We start from the raw sequence: 19,808 nt of genomic DNA, 5'->3' as shown, positions 1-19,808 counted from the left end.
CCTAATAGCTCACATGTGATTCTTAGAAAGTGGAGCCAGGAGGTCTCTAAGCAAACTCACTGACGAGACTAGCCATATCTGGGAGCTCTGGGTTCAGTTGAGAGACCCTGCCTCGAAAGTAAAGTGGAAGAGTGACCGAGGATAAGTCCTGACATCTGCTTCGGCTTCCACATACATGCACAAACATATGCACCCACATAAGCACGCATGTATACCCACATACATGCAGATGTGCATATGCGCATGAACATATATGTTTATCTCCATATAAAAGAGACACAAAGAAAGCAGGCTTAGGGTTTTGTTTGTTTGAGACAAGGTGTTATCACATAGCCCAGGCTGTCCTAAAACTCACACTCCTCCTGCCTCAGCCCCTTAAAGATGGGGATTAGAGCTTGGAGCGCAGCTCTGCACTGGGTGGGAAGGGCCAATGCTGTCAGTGTGCTCCCTTCTGATCTGCCTGAGACCGACCACGGTGGACTCAGCGTGGAACCGAGAAGGAGGTTGTGGATCAACAAAGACTTGAACACAGTCTGGAGCCGATCACCTTGAGAACCCAGAAGAATGAGTTCGTTCCCTAGAGTGGAATCCAGTGGACTTCTCTGGAAATAGGATGTTTCCAGGCTTTGGATCAGGATCTGGGGGTTCATGCTGCAGCCTGGCCAGTGGGACCTCAGAAAGCAGAACATCATTGTTCTCCTCCTAGCCGGGGCCCTGGGTTATGGTGTGGGATAGGTGGGGGAGGGGAGCCTGTCTGCCTTGCCCCTTTCCTGCAACCACACCATCCATACTCAGTAGCTGCAGACAGATCCAGGCTAGCCTGCTGCAGCAGCGGAAAGACAGCTCTGACCCTCTCTGTGCACTGGCTCAGACCCTTGGTTCACTCGCCTGCCAGATGTGGTTATAACACACGTATGCTCACGGGGTAGAGAAGCCACATAGCAAGGAGTCAGGTATGTCCACACTCCCCCTTGGAGGTCTGGGCCCTTTGCCATCTGGCTCTTGAGCAGTCTACCTGCTGTCTTTGAGCCTCAGTTTCCCCATTTGTGAGAAGAGGGTTGAAAAACAGCACTCAGTAGGGCTAATAGAATATACGTGTAGGACCTGAGCCGGCCTGGACACACTGTGCGTACCTGAGAGACGGGTGCTATCCTGCTGGGCCACTGGGATGGGTCCTGCAGATCATGGCCAGAGTCTGATGGGCAAGAGTAGTGCTGGGTGAAGCTGTTATTTAATATGAATTTGGCTCAGATCCACACATTACATATGTGCTCTTGGGAGGGAACCAATAAATACCTGAACGGAAACCGGAGGGCTTTGTCTCACTCTGCCAATCTCTTGGGAAAGGGATTATAGCCACCTCTTCCTTGTGGATGGGGGCTCTGAGGTACACAGTCCTCGACGGGCCGTGCTATCCAACTCAGATTCAAGTATTCTTCCAGCTTGTTCCCATCTGGCCCGCCTCCAAGCCCTGTGATTGCCCATCCATGCAGAGATATGACCTGACCCCCTGAACCGCAAGCTGTCCCAATGCCCCGGGGTCCCCGGTGTGACGGAGGCACTGTAATTACAGCTTTCATGGAGGAAGTTCCTGCTGCGTCCTTCCCCTGCCCCTCCCACCTAGGTGTGCCCTGGAGCCCATGTCAACCCACGTTGACTGATGGCACATGCGAGTAGCCCTTTGTGTGAAGTATCTCATCTAATCCTCTTGTCCCCCAGTCTCCAGAGCAGCAAGGCTAGGCTTGCCAGCACACCTCATGCTGACTTCAATACCGGATCCAAGGTCTTTGGGGCTCTGTGATCAGAGACCTGAACCTCTGGCCTGGTTTATATCCCCAAAGTACAAAAATCAGGCTGTAACCGCACAGTTAGGAAGCAGATGCAAAGGGCCTGAGCAGGGTCCTGTCTGGCACTGTGCTGCCCTGATGGTAGTGCCCCCTCTCTGAGCTTGGGTTTCTTCCTGGGCCTATTGTGAGTCTAGATACAGTAGCGTAAGTGTCTAAAGCTGCCTGAGGCAGAAAGGGTCAGCAAAGGTCAGATGACAGCCCTCTCTGTTGCTGTCGTTAGCCTATATTGATGAAGGGCCCAGAGGTCACTATCTGTATGGATACAACATCAGGGCTTTAGGGAGCGTCTAGGTGTTGGGCAAGCTGGGTGTGATGTCTGATGGGACATTTTCTAGTTTCATCCAAGTCCCAAATGACAAAAGTGAATTTCCGTTTTGCTGATGTTAAGTTTCCATAGTGCAGAATCTACAGTGAGCCTTAGCCTAGTAAATAATAGGGCAGAGCCGCTGATTTGCTGTGGGAGTGGAGTCGGGAAGCAACCCCCCCCCCCCACACACACACGAAGTTCTCTCTAGTCCTTTTTGGGTTTCTTTTCCTTCCCCTAGGCAGGGAGGGGGGACACTTCCCTAGGCAAAGTGTTACCCTGTGACCCACTTCCCTCTGTGTGGGTGACTATGTGGCGGTCCCCTCCCTCACCTTGCTCATCCATGCCAGCCTGGGTGGTGAACTCCCCTCCCCTCCACGGTCCCACCCCCACCCAGGAGGGCCCAGTGACTATGCGGGTCCTGTGTGCCTCTTATTAACAGACAGGTCGGAGACATGGGGGTTCCTCGGTAAGAGCCCCCTTCCTCTTGAGTGTCCTCTTTTGGTACTTTTATTGGTAATTTATAGTCTTGCAAAGTGTCAGAGAGGATGGAGCAGCTGTGCTTCTTCACTGGAGCGGGAAAGGGATACGGACCCAGAGATGCACCTGAAGTCAACACAGGCTTGACTGCCTAGGGCCTGAGTGGCCATTTCTTGTCTCTAGAGGACAGGAGCTGGGATACTTGTCCACTTTAACATTCAGAGGCAGGGGAGTTGTCTCCACAGATTGCAATGTAGTTGGTTTTTTGTTTGTTTGTTTGTTTTGTTTTGTTTTTTGAGGGGTGCTCACTCACAGTTGGCCAATACTCCACCAGCCCTCAAAAGAATGCATGTTCTCCCCCTTGGTGGGAGCCTTGGAAGTCATCTCTGGGTTGCTTTCCCAGAAGGTATTTTTCCTCCACCTGAGCTGAGGAGGGGAAGGAAGAGCCTAAGGGGAAGGGACATGATTCCAGTCCACAAAGACTCCCCTCTTTTCACTCAGTGCCGGTGCTGACAGGAGCGCATGCTCAATGAAACAGGTGGCAGGCCTGCGAGGAACACTACCTGCTGACTCAGCTCACCCACTCTTTCATCTTGGGCCCTGACTTACCAGCAGCGTTTAACAAGGGAAGATGGAGGAGTTACCCTCGCTGGGCGGCCACCTTAAAAGCCCTGTGTTTCACAGAGTCCAGGAGGCTGGGGGTGGGGCTGTTTCTGGTTGTATCAATAATTTACCAGGTGTGCCTAAGAATTATTGCTTTGGTCATGAAAGTGCACAGCAAAAGAAAATTAAAAACCTTGATGGTTTCTTATTTGGGATCGTGTGTGTGTGTGTGTGTGTGTGTGTGTGTGTGTGTGTGTTGGGAGATTGGGGAGGGGTTAAGATTTTTTTTTTTTTTTGGTTTTTCGAGACAGGGTTTCTCTTGTGGTTTTGGAGCCTGTCCTGGAACTAGCTCTTGTAGACCAGGCTGGTCTCGAACTCACAGAGATCCACCTGTCTCTGCCTCCCGAGTGCTGGGATTAAAGGCGTGTGCCACCACCGCCCGGCAGGGGGTTAAGATTTTTAAAGTAGTAGCATTGATTGGTAAAGTGATACGGTTTTAAACTTTGGCTTCTATATTGCCTTCAGTCATTTGGGAAAAAATTTGAAATAAAAATAAATCAATCAGTAATGGTGAAGCCTAGGATATCCCTGATAAATCCATGCCCAGGGTTATTCCTGTTCTGTTAGAATAAGACCCTAAAAGAGTGTGTCAGGGTCCCGTCCCCTCAAACCCAGGGAGGGAAGCTAAGAAGAAAGAGTCCTTCCCGTATGGGACTCCAGGTCACTGTTTTTCTAGGTCCAGCTTCTGCCATCACGGGAACTGTCACAGAAATACGTGGGGAAGGAGTGGCCGCCTTTCCATGGCCACAAAATATTTGCCCTCCCTTCGCCTCCTCTCTGTCCCCAGAGGCCCTGCTACTAGAATCGCTGTGCAGTTCCCAGAGAGGGTTTTGTTGACAGCAATGTGCTGCTGAGCCTGTGCCTGCCCAACATTTGCAGAGATCCGACCCCAGGACAGCAAGATGCCGTCAGCATGCTCTCTTCTGGTCTTCACCTGTCCCCCGGCAGGAGCCAACAACACCCTGGATTGAACCTTCCCTGTCCCCTGTGCCTCCCTCCTGCCCACACAGCCCAGGTTCCTTTTTTGTGGGCTGCATTTTGGACTGAGAGGCCTCAGGCTGCAGAGGGAGGTGACAGCTAGGACACTTCCACCCCAAGTAAGCCTTGGATGAGGAAGAGGGTTGGGCAACACTGGGGACCCACCCTCAGCTCACTGCTAACAAGAGCCTTTGGGGAAATTTGCCAGCTCTCTGCTGGCAAAAGCGATTGTACCTGGCTCTCGAAAAGGGCAATCAGGTAAACTGAGGCACAAGCAGTCCGTATAGTGACACCACTGAGCTGGGTGCCCAGCACCCAGTCCCCTAACACCAGAGAAGAAGATAAATTACCTAGCAAAACAGGGACAGACCAGGAGTTCCAGAAGAGCCATGCTCAGCAATCTGTCAGCGTCTGTGTCAGGCCCAGGCCTGTGGTGGGTTCAAGCAAAAGAAAATGTCTTTTTTGGCCAATCGGGATCCATGCCCCAGTTCGTCACTGAATTGTGTGGACTTGGGCAAAGGGGACCTAGGTAGGTGCCCACTACTTTGGATGGTGAGGAGGATGAATGACCAGATTGTGGGCAAACAGGTCTTGAAATAATCTCTGTGGACCATGTTTTGTGATTGCTCTGTAGCTCAGTAGTAGATCAAAACCCACCACAAAGAGGAAGCTTTATTCTGTTTAATAAAGATTCATCTCAAAGATTCCCTCCATAGCATGAATTTTTTTACTCGCAAGACAGAATTGTTGATAGAAAGAAATGATAAGACTGGCGTGAAGACCCACACCATGAGGGGAGGAAAAGGGCCCTTTGAGAAGCAGCTTCTTTCCTGGTCCTAGGGCCAGCCTGTCTCCTGCCCCTATGGGATTTGCCTGGGGGTGACCAGGGATGTCCTCTCAGAACCTTGGAGCTCTGCTGCACCGTACTGAAGCCACCGGCCACGTGTGGCTATCACTTGCGTATACTTATTGTATCTGAGGACCTAAATTTTACATTTTTCTTAAAGAATTTACATTTCAATTTGGAAATCAAATAGGCATAACACATTTATATTGTTCTGACAGTACTGGTGTTGTCTTGTCCCTTGAGACATAATCCATGTCCTAAACTCACTGCTTTAAAGCAGAGATCGGTAGCCTTGGTAGAGCCCCCAGGTTGTGAAGCCGCCACCACGGTCTAACTCCAAACCCCAAGGAAACCCCACTGCTGCAGACAGTCATTGCAATGCCCTCCCCACCCAAGCTCCTAGAGCCACCAGTCTCGCTCCCGTCTCTACAGGTTTCCCTAGTCTGCACTGTGAGTTCTAAGCCAGCCTGGTCTACAGAACTAGCTCCAGGACAGCCATGGCTACCTGACTATAAAAGACAAAAAAGCAAAACAAAAACCCTAAATAAACAAACAAACAACAGTTCATAGCCTGGCAGTAGTGGCTTTAATCCCTTGGGAGGCAGAGGCAGGTGGATCCCTGAGATTGAAGCCAACCTGGTCTCCAGAATGAATTCTAGGACACCACGGCTACACAGAGAAATTCTGCTTTAAAAAGAAGAAGGAGGAGGAGGAGGAGGAGGGGGGAGGGGCAACATCATCACATCATTCAATCTGTGTTTGTTTGGGGGTGGGGTTTTTTTTTTTGTTTTGTTTTTTTGGTTTGTTTTGTATTTTGGGTTTTTGGATTTTCCATACAGGGTTTCTCTGTGTAACCATCCTGGCTGTTCTAGAACTCACTCTGGTGTCTGTCTTTTTTCCACTTAGCTTTCTTTCTTTATTTCCTTCCCTTCTATGTAGCTGGGGATGACCTTGAACTTCTGATCTTCTTGTCTCTGCCTCCTCTGTGTTGGGCTTACAAGCAAGCGCCTTTACTCCTGGTTTTTATGCTGTGCTGAGGAATTGAACCCAGGGCTTCATGAGTGCTAGGCTAGCAGTCTGCCAACTGAGCTACACCATCAGCCTGACTAGTAAGTCTCCAAGGTTCTGTTGAACTTTACTCCTGTCTGTGCCTGTCTTTTTTTTTTTAAAAAAAAAAAAAGTTTATTTTTACTATGTGTGTTGATTGTCATGGGTGTCGGGTCCTCTGGAACTGGAGTTATGGACAATCCTGAGCTTTCATGTGGGTGCTGGGAATTGAACCCGGGTCCTCTGGAAGAGCAGTCAGTTCTCTTTTTTTTTTATATTTATTTATTTATTATGTATACAATATTCTGCGTGTGTGTATGCCTACAGGCCAGAAGAGGGCACCAGACCTCATTACAGATGGTTGTGAGCCAATATGTGGTTGCCGGGAATTGAACTCAGGACCTTTGGAAGAGCAGGCAATGCTCTTAACCACTGAGCCATCTCTCCAGCCCCAGTCAGTGCTCTTAACCACTGAGTCATCATCTCTCCAGCCCCATGTGCCTGTCTTAACATTCCAAAAGAATGGGCATATCAGCTTTGGTTCACTGACTTATTCATCAACAGATGGACATCTGTGCCTGTCCATCCCTGCCTGGCTGCTTCCATGGCTTGGTTTCTGTCTCTTGAAACCACAGTATTCCACTGAGGGGCGTTGCAATGCAAACTGCAGATTTGAGATGTATACAAAAAAGAGTATAAAGCACCCAATTCATTATTTATAGTCATACACTTTGGAATTCTTTTTTATAAATTTGGTTAAATAAAATTTTGCCCTTTAAAAAAAAGAGAGAACGCCTAAAAGAAAACAGAGGAAGTGGGGAGTCTTCCTCCTAGAGCCCTACTTAACTTACCCCACCCAAAAGTGACCCTGAGGGAGTGGGGACCCTTCCTCCTAGAGCCCTACTTAACTTACCCCACCCAAAAGTGGCCCTGATGTGTGAGGTGAGGGGCAGAGTCTGGGAGGAACAGTCATTCTGAGAGTCACTCGGCACCTAGGGGAGCCACAGAGAGGACAAGTTCGGGCAAGAGTGGGTAGATGACTTCCCCCTGGGAGGGGACCCATGGCTGGAATTATCAGACAAAGGGAATAATTGGAGCGGCCGATGACAGTGCCTTCAGCTGGCACCTGGCCTGGGCCGTGCTGCATGGCTGGCACCTTGGGCTGCAGCACCCAGAAGCTCCTGGGCTCCCCTCCCAAGGGCAGCTACACGAGAGGCTTTGTTGCCTCCCGACCCGGGGGCTAGTCCCTGAGCTGCTCTGAGAGGCCAGGGCTCTGCCGTCACCAACCTGCTGTTCACTGTCCCTGGGCCAGGCGAGGAAACTAGACCAGACAGCCTATTCCCAGCTCCAACATCTCAGGGCTTGGAAAATAGTCCTGAGTCAGGAAGTCCTGGGATCGAGTCCAGGTTTTCATTTTCCTAGTTGTTTAACATCTTTGCTTGCTTCCTACCTTTCAAGGGGTGACAAAAAAAATCTTCATGGACACGCAGGGTCCTTTGCCCAGACGGTGTGGCCAGCAGTTCAGAATCAATGCTTCAGTGACAGCATGGATTTCAAACTGAGATAGTCCATCTCCTCGGACACCATGTAAACCGGTCCCCAGGATGGGCAGGGGGTTTCATAAGTCATCCAGGAATGCTGGGAGGGGCACAGAAGCAGAACTCAGTGACTGTCACATCTGATGGACTTGGGGGGGGACCATGTCTAAAGACTGAAGCAACAAGTCCGGTACAACAGCCAAAATGGTGACAGTGTAAGACCCAGGCATCCTGTCCCAGAGCTTTCCTGAGTTTTATGTGGGTATACAACCCGCCAAACCCAGTCTGGGGGCTCAGCTATCCTTGCACTTCATCCTCTTCCTGGCAAGGCGGTGCCTCTGCCAAGCCTTGGCTTCCTGGGCACAGACTCTCTGCGTTTCATCCAGGAACAATTCTTGGCTGGGGAGATTTTGGGTTTACTGAGAATCGACTGTGTATGGACACTGAAGAAGTCATGTGTGGCTCCCAAGATGGAGCCTGAACACTTCTTGGGAGTCTGCTGAGGACGGAAAGTCTGAGGCATGAGAGATACACAGGAATAAGAGAACCTCCGCCTGCTACCCTCTCCCCGGGGAGCTGAGCGCACAGCTTCTCCTCAGGAGAGTCCATTGCTAAGCAGAACTGCTTTAAAATGAGCAATGATGGTGTGGGGGTCAGGGCTGCAGGGAGAGGAACTGGGTCTCCTCATTCTGCAGGGAACTTTGATTTCATGTACAGAAAGTATCCATCCTTAGGGAAGGGGAGGAAGACCAGGGAAGGAGAGGATGAGAGACAGAAACAGCAGGTGAATATGGCCAAAGCCCTGAGCACAATAACCAAATACTGGAATGATGTTGCCCATGTGAATGGGTAAACTGAGGTATGGGCAACCCCATTGTCCAGTGGAGAAACCATAGGTTGCAAATGCTGGCCAGAGTACAGCAGCACCGAGGTCACCTGGCCACCAGAACTTGCTGCAGTAATAGCTGGCCTCTACTGTCACCTTCATACGTTATTTCAAGCCTCATAACAAAGACATAGTCTCTCTGCTCACTCCTGCAGGGAAACCTCTGTGTGGACAGAACGTTTTGGCAGACTTAAAAGACAGGAGAGTGAATTCCTGCCAGGGAAGTCTAGGTAGTAAGATTTTTATTTTTAAATTCATACCAGGAGAAATGGATAGATCTTTGAAGTGGAGAGCAATAAACTTTGGCAGATGAATCCAACCATGCAATCACTACAAGAATCGAGATCTAGACTCTTCCTATACTGCCCAAAGCCCCGCCTCTTTGTGCCCCTTTGAGCTAATTGCTATACCCCAGAAGGAACCGCAGTTCTGATCTTTGCCTGATGGATTGATTTTGTGTTATCTTTTTTAATCTATTTCTTGACAGGGTCCCACTGTGTAGCCCTGGCTGGTCTGGAACTCACAATGTGGACCAGAGTGGCCTCAAATTTACAGGAATCGCCTGTTTCTACCTCCCAAGTGGAGTTAAAGGCATGCACACCACACCCAGCCCAAATCTTCAGCTTTATAAATTTACATGTCTTCCTGGCACAGGGGACACACTAATCATCTCTGTATCATCCCAGTTTTAGTAGATGAGCTGTCAAAGTGAGCACTCCATTTTTTAAGAATCTTGCTGCTAGCTGGGCGATGGTGGCGCACGCCTTTAATCCCAGCACTCGGGAGGCAGAGGCAGGCGGATCTCTGTGAGTTCGAGACCAGCCTGGTCTACAGAGCTAGTTCCAGGACAGGCTCCAAAGCCACAGAGAAACCCTGTCTCGAAAAAGCAAAAAAAAAAAAAAAAAAAAAAAAAAAAAAGAATCTTGCTGCTCAGGCTGGCCTTGAACTTGCAACCCTCTTGCCTCTGCTTCCTGACTGCCGAGATTATGGGTGTTTGCTACCATACCTAATCAGTTTTGCCTCTCCTTGGCCTTCATACACATGGACTCATGCTGAACCTCCTCTTTTTGTGCCAGGCTTCATCCTTTCACATGGGGAGGGGCTGAGCCTGCAAACCGTGGATGGTTTTAGCAGCACTGGAAACAGAGGGGAAATTGAGGCAAACGGGGGCAGATTCAGAAAAGGCAGGAAGAGAGGGAGAACAGAAAGTGTCCCTGCAACAAGAGTGAGGAACACAGGACTACCTCGGGCATTCCTCAGAAAGTGTTTGTGGCTTCCCTGAGATGATCTGAGAGAATTCTGAAGTAGTTCAAGTACAGGAGAAAATGGAGGCATCTCAGAGTGAGGATGGGGTGGGGGTGGGGCTTCAGCTTCATGGGCAGAGCTTCAGCATTGGCCCAGGCATGGGCTTCACCGTGGACACGGTGAGGAGCCTTCCCAGAGCTGACCGCAGAAGGTCTGGAGAAAAAACATAGGTGGCCACTGAAGATGGCATAGTGTGGAGTCCGGGAAGGGCTTGGAGGGCCTTCTCATTGTCCAGTTGGCTGATTTGTTCGCCACTAATTCACAGTGTTTGTCCGTCCACAGCTGCCGCTCATCCACTCGCTAATGCTGGGACTTGGGTTAACTCCCCACTACAAATCAGCTCTGGCTAAGGCATGTGCGGGCATTGAGGCTGAGGTCCGGGGGAGGGGCTGTTGGCAAAGCTTGCCTGCTGGTTATTCCGAATTCTATCCCTATCCCAAAATTCTGGAAAATTCTTATTTTCCAGGAGTGTTGGTACCATATCTTAAGAAAAATCTCCCTCTCTGCTATGTTCTCCCTAAGGATTTGACTGGTCAGACGTGAGGCTGGTGCTTCAACCCTCCAAAGCAGGAAGGACTTCAGTTGATAAACACAAGGTCAGCTCTGTGCCTCGGGTCCATCGGTTACCACAGAAACACGTGGGGGATAAAAAAATCAAAGTCCTGGGTTAAAGAAATTTCAAAAGCAAAAACAAGCCTGGGATTCACACTGCTGGGCTTTCCAGAGGATTGACCGCCTTGTCCATTCCCAGGAAAGCCATGGCTTCAGAACCCTTCCTGCCCGCAACATCCGGGCACCTTCTTGCTCCTCGGGATGCCTTGTGAGGTCACCTGGCAGGATCTCAGAGAACCCAGAAATAGGTCAAGGCCAGGAGGAGGAAGCCGAACTTTACAGGAGGTCTGAGTTGGAGAAAGGAACCTAGAGTGGCAGGGACAGACCATTCTTCAGGCAGTCACCGAGACAGAAACAGTGGCGTGAAGGGTCCTGCGGCACAGGGCGAGAAAGGCCAGTGGCCACCGGATGGGACAGCAACTGCCAGGCAAGCACACCCCACTCTCCGTGCCTGCAGCTGGCACTTTACCCCGGACAGAAGCACGAAGTAGGAGCACTCCAAGGTGGCCACTTAGGTCTTCTGGGAAACGACCTGGCTCCACAGAAGGTGGGAAGGTCCCTCAGACTGGGTCCCTTCCCGAGGGAACTCAGGTAGGTTTGTGTGTGGGATCACGGCGGGCTGCAGTCAAGGGTCTGCAGAGCCTGGGGGCCTTGCCCAAATCCCAGTTCTCTCCTAGCCAGTCTCTTTGCTGCCCTGGACCTCACTCAGCTGCCCCACCTGACGGAGGAATAAGGGCATGGTGGAAGCTGTTTGCTACAGTGTTGGGCACAGGGAAAGGGGAATTTCTAAAGCTCGCAGGGTTCTTTAGTGAGAGCAACTCCCCTAAAGCCCATTGTCTCTGTGAGGGGAACCTGGAGCTTTAAAACAGTTAAATGACTTTTCTTTTCTTCTTCATTTTATTAACAGAAAGGAGTAAAAACTGGTAGAACAAGTTAAAATGGCCTGTATTTCATTTCCCACCCATGTCATCCCCTCAGGGTTCAAGCAGGGCATCAGAATACCCCGGTGGGGACCTCCCCGTCTTCGGGGCTAACTTGCCCTACACCCCATTATTTGTCCCATCTGGGTGTGACTGGCTGGGGCTTGAGGAGGGTGTCAGAGGTCATCAGGACTCCCAAAAGATGACATCTCTCTTTCCCAGGTGAGGCCTCTTTTATGGTGACATGCTGCTGCATCCTCCAGGCTCGAGGGGGGGGGGGCACCTTCCTTGTCATAAACTAATGCTGGCACTGGCTGGTCCCTTTGTGCCTTTTGTGTCACACCCTTTGTGTCCCAGCTTCTACCTCCCCCGGGGCATCCTTGTGGCTCCAGGAAGCAACAGGGGGTCTTACAAAGAATTCTCTGGGCAGACAAGTTTCTTCCTTTAAAGCCATTGGATGTTGGATGCGGTGGCCTTTGAGGGTGATATTGAACTCACAGCCGCAGCTGACAACAGGCTGAGCCAGGTTTCAAGCCTCAATGTGTCTGAGTTAAGAGCTTGTCAGCATTACTCCTGACGGGAGGCATAAGAAGATTTTCACTTAGAGCCTTCATTTCCAATACCTCCAACCCACCTTGCAAGCTTCAGGTACCCCCCTCCCCCGAGAATGGAGAGCAGAAGAAGGTAAAACTGGTCCCATCCAATTCGGACTGTGTCTGTGTTGTCACTGGGCCATAGTAAAGGTCAAGCGAGAGCCAGTGACCCTAGAATAGATCACTAGTCATTCAGAGGCTGCTGAAATATGGCCAAACCACCAAAGCCACCGACTAGAGAGTCGGGTCACTGTCACCTCCCCATCAGGACTCTTATTTTCCCAGAGGTATCTTCCCAGCTCTTTAGTGGTGACCCTGGAAAATGCCAATGATAGAGCCCACGGTGCACAGGGAGGGGACCAGGGCTGAAGACTCAACTCCACACCATTTGATTGCTTGCTGCTGAGGCTCCATCTTGACTTCTCAGGAACCTGGGCAAGAGAACAACAGTCCCGCTCACACCTTCGGAGGCAGGGGAACGTGGTGACTAAGCCTCAGCCTCATCATCAGGCTCCTCTGCCCAGGGGTGAGGGCCTTAGGTGGCAGATGCAAAAGAGACAAGCACTCCCTGTGCTGCGGGGTGGCAAGGCATACCCACCCCGGTGATAAGAACGATTGCCAACACTCCCCAGGATGGAGCTCAGGGCTTTGCTTCTGTTGCCTCACCTGCCAAAGCCTGATAGAGTAGGAGTCATGCTCTGCTCCACAGACTGAAACTGAGCATCAGGGTGGCCGAAGGGCTTGTCCAAGGTCACATAGTGTGTACGTGGTAGCTCCAGGATTTGAACTCAGAATCCAAGTTCTCAAGTATGTGTGTTGGAGCCAGTGGCCCAGAATAGAGACTCTGGACCTCCTAGGGTGAGGACCGGAAACTCTTATGGGCTCACAACACACACAGGATGCTGTGAATTTGCTAACAAAATTGATTTTTGCAGAAGTTCGTGGGAGAAAAGAAAGGTATTCTGAGGGGCTTTATGGGATTTCCCATCGGCTTCCAGGTGGGCAGGAATACACCGGACTCATTTCCCTCCCCAGTGTGCCGCAAATGGGACAGCCTGGGCCTCGGGAGCCCCGGTTGGAACCAGACCTCAGCCACTTCCCTTCTGTGGTTCTCACAGAAAGCCCCCAGCTTGACTCCAGTAGAGAGGGGTGGGCGTGCCTCAGCGCTGTTTGCCTTAGTAATGGCAGGATTAACAGGTTTTTCAGAGTTCACTTTTATGTGGAAGTGGGCAGTGTCTTGTTCTAATTGTCATTTCTAGGCCAGCGAGGGACCCAAGGTAAGCGTTCCTGGGGAGAGTGGGGCTCGGGGCTCCCTTGGGACCCACGCGGCTGAGATGACCTTTCTAACAAGCCTGCTCCTTCCAGGACCTGGGCCCCAGTGGGCCTCTCCCTCTGGCTGCCTCCAGTTCCAGCTGTTCCTGGCCACAAGGCGAGGACCCCTACGCAATACTTTAGCACCCTACTGTTCCCTGCTAAGCTCAGCACAAGCGTTTCTGATTGGCTCCTGTTTAATAACTGCAAAATTCCCATTTTCTGCTTACAAAAGGAGTCATGTTGACACCTGAACAAAACTAAGAAAGTGTAAATTGCACCTGCTCCTTTTACTGTGTGGTCCCCGTGCCTTCCTCACTTCTTCTGAATGGGCTCTGCCAATAGGGGCAGACTTAAGAAGGCAGTGTGAGAGAAAGGCTGAAGGCCAGGGGATCAGATCACGAGGGCTCCGCTGGGGTCACCTCACAGCTGGGAGGGTTGAGTGAGGGCCTCACAGGCGCTGACTGCATGCAAGTCTAGTGACAAGCATTCGAGGCACCAAGGGCGCGTCTGCGGCCCCTCCTGGATTACAGCCTGGTGTCTGGCTGCACTCATTGCCTTGTTTTTCTCCGCGCAGCCGCGGTGACATGCACGTGTATGAACTGATCACTCAGGATCAGAAGTGGAGCCTGGGCAGACTTCTGCTCCCAGGGATGATTCGCCTAGACCCTGTCTGTGAGTCGAACTGCTGGACAGATTGACGAGGTCCCCATGGGCCTAGTCTTACCCTTGTAGATCCTGGTAGTGTGTTTCCTTCATCCTTGTCAAGAATGATCAGGGAAAAAATGACTGCTTATTTTTGAGGTGCTGAGAGACCCGTCTCTCAATTTTAAGGCAAGACTTTAGGGTGACTTTGGACCCTGCATGGTCCAGGAACCACCAGGCAGGAATGTAGGTGGTGTCAGGTAGAACTCATAAGGGTCTGAAGTACTTCGTGTAAAAGGAGCTGAAGGTGGCTCATTCCTGCCCATGTCCTGACCCTCCAGGAACACAGCTTCCAAGCCAAACAAAGCCAAAGGGGGTCCTGTGGACAGTGCTGGTGCATGCCTTTAATCCTAGCACTTAGGAGGCAGAGGCAAGTGGATCTCTGAGGACAGCCTGGTCTATATAGTGAGTTCAGGGACAGCCAGGCTACACAGAAAAACTCTGTCTCAAAAAAAAAATGAGGTGGGGGGGCATGATCTCTATGCCTCCATTTAGGTTCCATGATGATAGAGAAAATCACAGCAAACCGTAGAGCTCACGAGAGACCTCCAAGATCCCTTGTGTCCACGCTGGTATCTAGGGTGATGCTCCAGCTGAGAGCCCAGGTTCTTTGCCTCACCGTGACCCCTGGGAAAAAGCTGGATGTGTAGAATGGGTTGATGTAAGGGAGACTGGGTATGGATTCTATGAACACAGCTGTGCACTGACGAGGGAAACCGGAAGTTGGTTGACTGGACCCCTTGCTAAGCAGAGCCCAACTACACAGCATTCCTTTATTAGGCACCAATTGTTTTGCCACTGACCTTCCATCAAGGGCTCCTCTGACGGTCCGCGGAGATGACGGATGATGGGGAAACTTATGGACGTAAAATCACAGGTCCAGGATGAAGACCTTGAGATACACTAAAGAGGAGGACACAGGCTTTAACTTCAGGGATCTTCCCTTGTGGGTTGGGGTGGGTGGGGGAGGCAGCAGACAGTTTGTCCATGGTGTTAAACCCTTTTATAAGTTATACCCATATTTCTATTTGTACAACAGTTATTTGTTGTCCTCTCTTGTGCTGAGGTTTGGGGCACACGCTGGGTAAGGCTTTTCTTCATATCAGTTGTACACTCACAGTTTTCGTAACTCCTTTACACAAAATGTCAACCGATTCACCAACTTCATTCTGCTCCTCCCCCTCCCTTTACCTGTCAAGGCCCGGACCAACTCAGAGGACTGTTTCCAAGGCAGACCTCAGCGTGGTTCTGTCCCAGGACCACACAAAGAGCTTTAGATATGACGTCACCTCTCCCGGCCTCTGTAAGATCATCCCGACCGTAGAGTCTAATTTAAAGGTCAGGAGTCACAGGCTGCACACACCAAGCACGAGACCCCTGCCTGGCCCAGCAGAGTCCACTTCGGTGCTGCTTAGCCGCACATCGATCACGAGGGGAAACTGAGCTCTGCAGTCGGTGAAGGTTTTTGTCCAAGGTCTCTGGCACAATGCTCCAGAACCACAGACAGAAACAGTCTTACAGGAACCAGGCCCCTCTGAGCAGGGAACCCCGCACCCTACTCTTACAGGCACAGGTTCTAAGCAAGTACCACAGAGTTACCGCTTAATAAATGACAATAACCGTCATTGCTAAGTCAAGGTCAGGTCTAATATCTGTGTTCACTGCTTAGAGCTGGCATGTCAGCTGACCCCGACTCGTCTCTGTGTGTGCATGTTTGTGTGGGCCCAGGTATGTTCTCAAGTGCTGTTTCTCAGGCTTGGTCCATCTTGGATTCTTTGAGGCAGGGTCTCTCATAGGCCTGGGACCAAGTAGGTTAGGCTGGGAAGCCGGTGAGCCCCAAAGATCTACCAGGAATCTGCCTGTATCTAACCCCCTAACTCTGGAATTATAAGTATTTATTATAAGCCACACCTGGGTTTTTTTTTAAATGTGGGTTCTAGGGATAAACTCGAGCTATGTTTGCATAGCAAGCGCTTTATTGACTGAATCACCTCCAGAGCCCTCAGTCTTGTCTCATTATCTCTGCCTCTGCCCTAAAAGGACAGGAATACAATGGCTATATATATTCTGCGGGCACTTTCTGTGGTGGCGAGGGGTGCCAGGGATCAACCCCAGGTCCTACAGAATCTGTGCCACCCAGCTACACTCTTAGCCTCGTTTAATGACGGCAGAGCTGCAGAATTGTATAGAATCTCTAAGTATTAAAGCGGCACAGACCGCCTGGCAGGAGTGGGGCAAGGGATGAATACAATCTTGCCGTTTCCGTTCCTTCTGGGCGTTCGACATTTCAATATCTTCTTACAGGTTCTGGATAGTTGCGAAGGTCTGGGGTGTGAGAAGAAAGCACTGTCAGTGAGGCCGGCACAACGAATATTGCCGTACAGTTGCAGCCTTCACAGCTCTACAGAGCAACGCTGAGGGCTGGGGCTAACTTAGCACCGTGGTCCTCGACGGGGCATCCCCCTCTTCCGCAGCAAATGGATCATGAGCAGTCACGGAAAGGATGTGGCGGGATGAAGGCCGGCGCCACCCTCCAAGGACACAGGTCACCATGCCTGCAGGACAAAGTGACTGTTCTGGGTGGTAGTGATATGGGATCCCATCCCCATAGTGATTCCCTCTGTAGAACTTTAAGACAATTCTGAGGCCATTTCTGAGCCCTCTCAGCCTTGGTGCTTCCCTCCCTCCCTGGGAATCTAACAACTACACATGCATGTACTGGAGTATTGGGGACTTTCCATCTCCCTATGTCCTTGTGGACGTTCTCCAAATAGAGCTCCATTTCTAGAACTGGAACAAGATAACCCACAGATGTCCACAGATGTTTTGACTCTGTCCCTGGAAAGGGGTCAGAATGACCCCCAGATGTTCCCTGTTACCTCGTCTGATCTGGCAACTGCTCTCCAGCCCTGGCTCAGGCCATTTGTTATTAGAAGCCCCCTGAATAATCCAATCCTAATAGTTGGAAAACAACCCCCGGGTTCCCCACCCCTGCCCTGGCTCAGGCCACTTGTTATTAGAAGCCCCCCTGAATAATCCAATCCTAATAGTTGGAAAACAGCCCCCGATTTCCCCCCCCCTTGTTTCTATGACTTTTTGCTTTAAAAATGGCCTGACAGGCATTCGGGGTCCTTGGCATTGAATGCTGTATGACCCTGCCGCGGCAGAATTAAAATCCTCTTGTTTTTACATCAACTGCAGTGTGAGAGTGTATTCTTGGGGTGACTCCTCCTTGGTAATTGGACTCTAGGGTCCAACACCTCATCTGGTCTCTTGGGGGCGGGAACTCTGACTCAGCCGTCGTAAGCCTTAGCAAGTGGCCAGAGGATGGGCAGAACTTGAACCCAGAGCAGTCACCGACTTAATGCAGTTCTGAAAGCATGGAACCAGAAAGACCCGGGTTCCAATCTCAGCTTTCATTTAGTAGCTTCTTCCTTCCAGTCAGTCATCAAGCCTTAGCCTAAGTTCTTCACTTATAAAACGGGGCTACCATTTTCTTCTGGAGATTTAGATGTAGTTTCAGTGGTGAAGTCTGATGAAGAAATGGGCGTCTCTAACCACCAAGCACTAGGCGCTGGGCACTGAGCAAAGAAAGCACTTCACTGCAACATTTGATTCAACCACATCACCTTGTGTGGGGGCATGGTTTTGTACCCAAATATATGTGAGGAAACTGAGGTTAAATCTTGTCAGTTGCCCAACCTCATGGTGCTGGTAAGTTCCTGGGCTGGGACTTGAACTCAATTCTGTGTCTTCTAGCAATACTATCCCCCAACAGAGGTAACTCTGAGAGGGAATAGCAGCCATCACTAGTTAGTGTTATTATATTACATCTGATTGGCTGGTCTCTGCTTATAATTTCTTAGACAGAGCAACCAAGAACTGAGATGTCCATACAAGGACAGCCATGCTAGCCCCTGACCCTGGCCTATGCCATATTCCCAGGAGTAGGAAGGGCAGGCAGCATCGCTTCAAAACCTTGGCTTCTTTGAGCAGTGAAGGTCCACGTTGGCCTTACCACATGACTGTGAGGACTCCTGTGACCCTGCACACCATTTCATGGCATCCTTGGTACCTATCCCGGACCACTAGTCCTTTGGTCTCATCCAGGGCACCTTCTGGAGGCATCCCGAGTAAGAAGGCACGGAGACCCTACCTTCTGCTGATGTCTGATGGTGGCTGAAACTATAAAGCCAAGACCCAAAGAGGGAGAGGACCCATTTATAAAGGCCAGCGAGCACAGACATGCCACCCGAGATCCCAGCACAACCCCCTCCCAAGCTCAGCCAGCATGAGTCACACCACAGCCATTGCAACACAGCCGACAGAAACTCTCCGCCATCCGCGGGGTGAGTAAGACAGCTACGCAGAGAAGTGTGCCATCCTTCGGACTGCAGCGGGCCTGCAGCTCCTGTCACCGCTGTGAGTGACCGCCCGCAGATCCAGTCCACCGCTAACTCTGCCGCTGCCTTCAACGACAGTGAGCTATTTGCATCCCTGTTCCCTCAAACCATGGGAGGATAATGAAGTGCCTGGCTCCCTTTTGGCAATGACGTGATGCACACGAAGGCTTGGCGTGCAGAGCACCCACTGGGGCCAGACACTGAAGCCGGTCTGGAACGCGACCAAATCACTGCTCCTAGGGAGCTCACATCCCAGAGGATGGGAGGATAGACGACTTGATGAGGAGACTATGAGGCAGTCTGAAGGGCTTTGCGGAATAAAGCGGTGGACATCCAGGGACCGGATGTCTACTTTCACAAGCCCGACTAGGGAGGGCTACTCCACAGAACTGGCTGCATTAGCAGTCTCTATGTTTTTTTTTGTTTTTGTTGTTTTTTTTTGTTTTTTTTTTTGTTTTTGCTATTACCAGGGCCCCTGGGTTGGCCTCTAAACAGACTCCAGCGAGAAAGCTCTCTGGTTACTCTTCAAACCCAGCACCCTATCCTAAGATCTCCCTTGAATGCTACTTTACCCTGAAAAGCTCCATCCAACTGTGGGACCTTGCTTGCCTTCCTCGAGAGGGAAGGTGTATGCCCAAGATGAGGTTGGCAGAGAAGTGCTTTGCCAAGGAGGGGGCGGGGTAGGGGTGAGAAAGGGTGAAAGCAGGATTCCAAGATGTGTGTCTTAGATTCCCTTCCCCCAACCCTGATGGAAGCTCTTGGCCTCTGCTGGTACTTGTGGCTAATCTGGGTTTGCCACCCCAGGTAGCTCGCACCTTTCCCCCACCATCGTCACTTAGAAGGTATCTGATTTCTCCTGAGTGCCCAGCACAGAGCCAAGCACTTCCAAGGACCAGCCAGCTAAGACTTCTGAGGCAGCCACCTTCAACTTTTCCATCCTCTCTGGGCTGGCCAGAGGCATGTGGTCTGCCCACATCCCGTTGAGATTGGCATCACACAAGATGAAAGGCTGCCCTGCCTTATGTCCCCACCCCTGTCACACACACACACACACACACACACACACACACACACACACACACAGGCTCATGCGTGTGAAGAGGGGGAGGGTAGCAAACTCCTCCTGAGCAGAAACCAGGGTATTTTTTTTTCCTCTGTTGCCCCAGAATCCAGAGTGAGGAGACCTTGCACACACAGGTACTCAGTAAATGTCCCCTGCGGACTGAGGTCACCAACTTCAACTCAAGGAGTTGCTAGTCTCATAGATGACTGAAAGGGGCTCTGGACACTAGCGCTAGCTCTCACTCTTAGGCCAGTACACTAACCTCCAGCCTCCATTTCCTCCCTCTCGTGTAAAGGGCATGGCTGT

General features: G+C 50.9%; 1 non-coding gene across 1 annotated transcript; it reads right to left on the bottom strand.

The window, feature by feature from the left end:
- Nucleotides 1-9,203: 9,203 nt before the first annotated feature.
- Nucleotides 9,204-9,306, bottom strand: LOC142834568 (U6 spliceosomal RNA). The gene has a single exon (XR_012907648.1). It is a non-coding gene; the product is annotated as a U6 spliceosomal RNA (small nuclear RNA).
- Nucleotides 9,307-19,808: the final 10,502 nt, after the last annotated feature.

Source organism: Microtus pennsylvanicus, chromosome 13 (assembly GCF_037038515.1).
Source record: "Microtus pennsylvanicus isolate mMicPen1 chromosome 13, mMicPen1.hap1, whole genome shotgun sequence".
NCBI classification, from domain to species: domain Eukaryota; kingdom Metazoa; phylum Chordata; class Mammalia; order Rodentia; family Cricetidae; genus Microtus; species Microtus pennsylvanicus.
The sequence above is the reverse complement of the archived record's forward strand: the minus strand, read 5'-3'. Positions and strand labels throughout refer to the sequence as shown.